At 40.5% G+C, this 6,633-nt stretch overlaps 1 protein-coding gene across 1 annotated transcript in view; it reads left to right on the forward strand.

The window, feature by feature from the left end:
• Window positions 1-6,633, forward strand: part of UBAP2 (ubiquitin associated protein 2) — a 143,315-nt gene that overhangs the window by 37,302 nt on the left and 99,380 nt on the right. The window lies entirely within an intron of this gene.

Below are 6,633 nucleotides of genomic sequence, written 5' to 3' on the forward strand. Positions count from 1 at the left end.
AATTTCCTTTTCCGAAAAGGTTGAGAATATTGACTATTAGTAGAAAAAGCAGGAATGCAGATTAGAAATTAAACAAAAATAATAAAACAGTAGTGGTCACAGAAACATACCAATATAGAACATATGGGTATCTGAAAGGCTGAGAAGCTAGGTGAGATCTGGTTTAGACTAGATCTTTGTCATCAGGGACAAGCTTTGCAGGTGATGCCAACAATAGTTACGCTGTTGTGTAGAAGAGGAAGCTGAATTGGGGACTATTACTTATCTGTGACTGAAAGTTAACCTTGCAACATAGCATAGTAGATAAGTGCACACGCTGTAGAGACAAATGTCCTGGATTCAAATACTGCCTTCACCACTTACTAGCTGTGATTCTCTGTGTATCTTAGTTTCTTCTCTGTAAAACGGGAGTAAAGTGATGTGTACTCTAGAGTGTTGGAAAGATTAGTGACAATACTATACATATAAAGTGCTTAGAATGGTGTCTGGCACATAGTAAATGGTATGTGCTTTCTGCTAGTATTATCATTACCATTGGTTTTAGACTTTGGGAGTGAGTGGACATATATAGATGAAGGACCTTGGACCCATCCTTGCCAGTCTAAGATAGGCCCTGCGTCACTGGTCTCATGACTCAGTGTACAGCATCTCTGGACATTCTTGATGAAGACTTGCTTCTTCAACATAAATTGTGTATCCTGTTTTTAGTAGTTGAACCCTTAGCCCAGTATGTAATTCATGTCATCTGATTTATATTTGGCTTGAAAAAAACATTACTTTTTCTGTTCCTGAAACAAATTTGATGTATTAGCTGAGATACTTTGCACAAGTGTGCCAACATCCTGGTTTTAGAACTATCCTCCAATCAATGCTTTGTGATGCTGTCTTGAGTACATGCAGTGTATGTATGTAGTTTGGGATTTAATTATCTGTTCAGAATTTTATTAAATGGCTGTTGAAATCTTCCCTCTTCTCAGTATGTTGTCAGCAGGTGTTCTGTAACTTTTCAGAATGATTAAATGTATCCTTGCTTTTCGTTTAGGCTATATTACATGGGTTTTAGAAAAGTTTTACCTGACAGTGTTTTTTGTATGGCTTGAAGTTAGATGAATTTGTGCTTATGTAAGCTTTAACAGAAATGCAGGTGGTTGTTAAGTCAACCATTTTCAGTTAAGTCTAAACTGGGATCACTTGTAAATGCAGCTGTTTCACTGAGGTATCTTCAAAAACAATCCTTGAAAAAATAGCAGTTAGGCGGGGTGTGGTAGCTCATGCCTGTAATCCCAGTACTTTGGGGGGCCAAGGTGGGAGGATCACCTGAGCCCAGGAGTTTGAGACCAGCCCAGGCAAATATGGTAAAACCCTGTCTCTACGAAAAAGAAAACAAAATTGGAAACAAAAACTTTTTAGGCAGTTAAAACTTTTTTCCAAAAATATTTCTTCTATAGAGAGTATCTTTGTAATTTAATCAGGTTGATTTATTTGGCCGGAGACTTTCTTTCCTCATTACATTTAGACAATTTTTTCACTTTAATCTGTTAATAGGAAGCTCTATATTGTATTTTGCTGATTTTGTTTCTAAAGAAGTTAAAAATATAGCAGCAGTTCTTTGCCTGTGTTAAAATCTGTCACATTTTAAATTCACTTTGAAATGGGTTTCAAAATTTGGTTGGATAGATTGAAGTGAACCTGGTGCTTCCTGCCCCTCAGGAACTTGAGATATGTATGTTTGAGTTTCTACTGGATTATTTTTAGAATCTTTTGCTCTTGTCTGTTTCTATTCTGAGAATTCTCTTGGAACCTGTTCCAGTGTAGTAGAACTCTTAGGAGTGGAAAGTGATAGATGATGGAACACAAGTGTACACTGAATTCCTATGGTCTGGCAACTGGGTACTTGTTGTAGAAGCATTCCTACACAGCTCCGTTTCCCAGAGAAGGAGGACATACAGTTTCCTCATGACAGTATGTTAGTTGAAGGTGTTGATTTTTACAGTCTAGTTTCCATGTCTTAGTCATATTTACAGTTCAGTGATGGTAACAATTTTAATGATCTTGAAGAATATTTTGGTAACTTATGCTTTTACCTTGATTTAATGGATTCACAATTATGAGAAGTTTTTTTTTTTTTTCGGAGACAGTGTCTTGCTCTGTCGCCCAGACTGTAGTGTAATGGCGTGATCTCGGTTCACTGCAGCCTCCGCCTCTCGGGTTCAAGTGATTCTTTTGCCTTAGCCTCCCGAGTAGCTGGGATTACAGGCACATGCCACCACACCCAGCTAGTTTTTGTAGTTTTAGTAGAGACAGGGTTTCACCATGTTTGCCAGACTGCTCTCGAACTCCTGACCTCAAGTGATCCACCCTCCTCAGCCTCCCAAAATGCTGAGATTGCAAGCGTTAGCCACTGCGCCTGGCCTTATCAGAAGTTTTATGTAAAATTAATATGAGAAAATTTGTCTGTTGAATTATGCATTCTGTTAAAGTTATATTTTCTGAGCCCTGTTTTTTCCAGATGATTTCAGTCACATCCCCCATTGCCTGTGATTGTTCTGCGAAACCTGTTTCATCTCTGGACATTTTTTTGTTGGACATTTTTAATATTGTTTCTTATGAATAGGGAATTAGCTGTTATAACATTTCAGTGATAGTGTGGAGAGGCACAATTGACAGAAGAGAAGTTAATCTGAATTTATTTAAGCATACATTCTTGGATGTGCTGAGACCCTTATAATTATTTTTATTTTTCAAAGAATGTATTTGCTATTTTTTTTTCTTTTTTTGAGACGGAGTTTTGCTCTTGTTGCCGAGGCCGGAGTGCAATGGCACGATCTTGGCTCACCGCAACCTCCGCCTCCTGGGTTCAAGCGATTCTCCTGCCTTAGCCTCCTGAGTAACTGGGATTACGGGCATGTGCCCTCACGCCTGGCTAATTTTGTATTTTTAGTAGAGATGGGGTTTCTCCACTTTGGTCAGGCGGGTCTTGAACTCCTGACCTCAGGTGATCCAGCCGCCTTGGCCTCTCAAAATGCTGGGATTACAGGCATGCGCCACCACGTTCATCCTTGTATTTGCTATTTTTTTTTTTTTTTTTTGAGATGGAGCCTTGCTCTGTCACGCAGATCTCTGCCTCCCAGGTTCAAGTGATTCTCCTGCCTCAGCCTCCCAGGTAGCTGGGACTACAGGCTCGTGCCACCATGCCCGGCTAATTTTTGTATTTTTAATAGAGATGGGGTTGCACCTTATTAGCCAGGATGGTCTCGATCTCCTGACCTCATGATCCACCTGCCTTGGCCTCCAAAGTGCTGGGATTACAGGCGCGAGCCACTGCGCCCGGCCGGCATTTGCTATTTTTAAGATGGAAGTATTTGTAGTAACAATTTATGAATATATAACCCACAGCAGTAAACCTTAATTAAGAGAAAAACTTTTTCTAAACAATAAAGTAAGCCATGCAGTTTTTATGTTTCACAAAGCAACTATTCTGGTTTAGCCATGCAAGCGGGGTAATTATTTATAGCCTAATTACATATTCATTATGGAATATTTTATATTAAGAATTGATGATTGGAAGGAGATACAGTCTTAATGTTGATCTGTGAACATGGACCAGTAAAATTTTAATAGTTTGAGTTACAATAAAGACTTACAGTTTGCTTCCTTGACAAGTGAGGATTCATGTTCATTATACCAAAATGTTTGGTTATAATAGGCTATAAAGATTAAAAGTCATTTTTTTGTAAATCAGAAAATTAATGTCCACTGAATATGGGTTAAGTATATTCCTTCTGTACATGCAGATTTTTATCACCAGATGGCACTTCTTTACGGAGAAAGTCTCATTTTGTTATTTCACCTAGACTATTTTCTTTTCTTTTTTTTTTGAGACAGAGTCTCACTCTGTCTCCCTGGAGTGGAGTGGAGTGGCCGATCTCAGCTCACTGCAACCTCTGCCTCCTGGGTTCAAGCGATTCTTCTGCCTCAGCCTCCCGAGTAGCTGGGATTACAGGTGCATGCCACCATGCTCGGCTAATTTTTTATATATTTGGTAGAGACAGGGTTTCACTGTATTAGCCAGGATGGTCACGATCTCCTGACCTCATGATCCGCCTGCCTCGGCCTCCCAAAGTGCTGGGATTATAGGCGTGAGCCACTGCTCCCAGCCCATTATTTTCATAAATGGGGTCACTGAAGAATAAACAGTGAGAAAAAGATCAGATAATCCAATCAACGGAACTGGAAATCTATGAGTAAACTACTGACTTCTTAAAAAGGTTTTATGGTAGGAACACCACTCAACCAGTTAACTTTTGATTAGATGCTTAATTCTGTTTTATTCTTTTCTTAAAATGTATTTATTTAACGAAATAGGTGGCTGGGCATAATGGCTCACGCCTGTAATCCCAGCACTTTGGAGGCTGAGGCTGGTGGATCATTTGAGGTCAGGAGTTCAAGACCAGCCTGGCCAACATGGTGAAACCCCATCTCTACTAAAAATACAAAAAAATTAGCTGGGTGCGGTGGCACACACCTATAGTCCCAGCTACTTGGGAGGCTGAGGCGGGAGAATCACTTGAACCTGGGAGGCAGAAGTTGCTGGGCTGAGATTGTGCCACTGCACTCCAGCCTGGGCAACAGGGCAAGACTCTGTCTTAAAAAAAAAAAAGATAGGGTCTGGCTGTATTGCCTGGTCTGGACTTGAACTGTGGGTTCAGTGATCTTCCTGCCTCAGCCTCCTGCGTAGCTGGAACTACAGGTGCATGTGACCTTGCCCAGCCTGGATGCTTCACTTTAGATACTTAAGATGGAATTACAGAGTATTAGTGCTGAAGGTGATTTTTTAATTTTCATTTTTTTAGATGGTGTCTCGCTCTTGTTGCCCAGGCTGGAGTGCAGTGATGCAATCTTGGCTTACTGCAACGTCCTCCTCCTGGCTTCAAGTGATTCTCCCAATTTAGCCTCCTAAGTAGTTGGGATTACAGAGGTACGCCACCATGCCTGGCTAATTTTTGCATTTTTAGTACAGGTAGGGTTTCACCACGTTGGCCAGGCTGGTCTTGAACTCCTGTTACCAGGTGATCTGCCTCAGCTTCCCAAAATGTTGGGATTACAGGCGTGAGCCACCGTGCCTGGCCTGAAGGTGATTTTAAAAATAATCAAATGGGACCAGGCACAGTGGCTCGTGTTTGTAATTGTAGCACTTTGGGAGGTTGAGGCGGGTGGATCACCCGAGGTCCGGAGTTTGAAACCAGCCTGACCAACAAGTTGAGACCCCATCTCTACTGAAAATACAAAAATTAGCCAAGCGTGGTGGCAGGCATCTGTAGTCCCAGCTGCTCGGGAGGCTGAGACAGGAGAATCGTCTGAACCCAGGAGGTGGAGGTTGTAGTGAGCTAAGATTGCACCACTGCACTCCAGCCTGGGTGACGGAGCGAGCCTCCATCTCAAAAAAAAAAAAAAAAATCAAATGGATTCTTTCTCAAATACAGATATGCCTTAGATTTGTTTAAATGCATCACAGTTTTAAAACAGTGTATTTGTATGCATTTATTCATTTCTGAGAGAATGCTCTAAAAATAAATGGAATCATGGCAAAACAATGAACCTTGTTCTCTATAATACAACCAAAATGATAAACCCAAACCAACAAAATTATAAAGTTGTTAAACTGAAAAAGGATGCAAAATGTGTATTCATACTAACTGGAAAGACAGATTCAAATGCAGTAAAAAGTTTTAAACCAGTGTATTGAACCTGTGAGACATTCTAGTTAATTGGTTGTTATTATAATGTAAAAGGCAGTATTATAATGTCTGTGGCCTTTATCTAGCAAGCGAGTTAATGAAGCTATTAAGAAAATAAGTTAATATTAGTGCGGCTAACACAGAAAAATGCTTGTCCTACGCTTTCTGGCTGAAATAGGTTTCAGGGACACAATTTTCTTTGGTACCTGAATTAGTGTGATGAATTATGGTTAGTCTTCTCTGTTTTAATTTTATGATGCACAGATCCAAAATAAGTAGAATTGTTATGTCATTTTATTAACCTGAAATATATAAGATTTACAAATAGTGGAATATCTTTCCATATCATGGGAATGCTTGCTTGTGGGTGTCTAAAACTGACTGTTCTAGAAAACAGAATTCCATGTATTGTTAAAATCATCGGCTCTGTGCCAGCACGGTGGCACATGCCTGTAATCTCAGTACTTTGGGAGGCCGAGGCTGATGGATCACCTGAGGCAGCAAATTTGAGAACAGCCTGACCAACATGGCCAAACCCCATCTCTACTAAAAATACCAAAAATTAGCCGGGCATGGTGGCGCGTGCCTCTGGTCCCAGCTACTCAGGAGGCTGAGACAGAGAATTGCTTGAACCCAGAAGGCAGAACTTGCAGTGAGCTGAGATCGCCCTATTCATTGCACTCCAGCTGGGTGATGGAGTGAGTCTCTGTCTCAAAAAAAATCATTGGCTCTGCATTGTTATCATAGGAGATGATAGCTCCGTGTGTGTTATTGCACTTAAGACCTTCCAGTGGGACAGATGTTGAGATGGAAGACAGTAATATTGATGATCCTGACCCTGTGTAGGCCTAGACTAAAGTGTGTGTTTATCTCTTAGTGTTTTTTTTTTTTTTTT

The sequence above is a fragment of the Colobus angolensis genome, unplaced genomic scaffold (genome assembly GCF_000951035.1).
Source record: "Colobus angolensis palliatus isolate OR3802 unplaced genomic scaffold, Cang.pa_1.0 Scaffold308, whole genome shotgun sequence".
Classification (NCBI taxonomy): Eukaryota; Metazoa; Chordata; class Mammalia; order Primates; family Cercopithecidae; genus Colobus; species Colobus angolensis.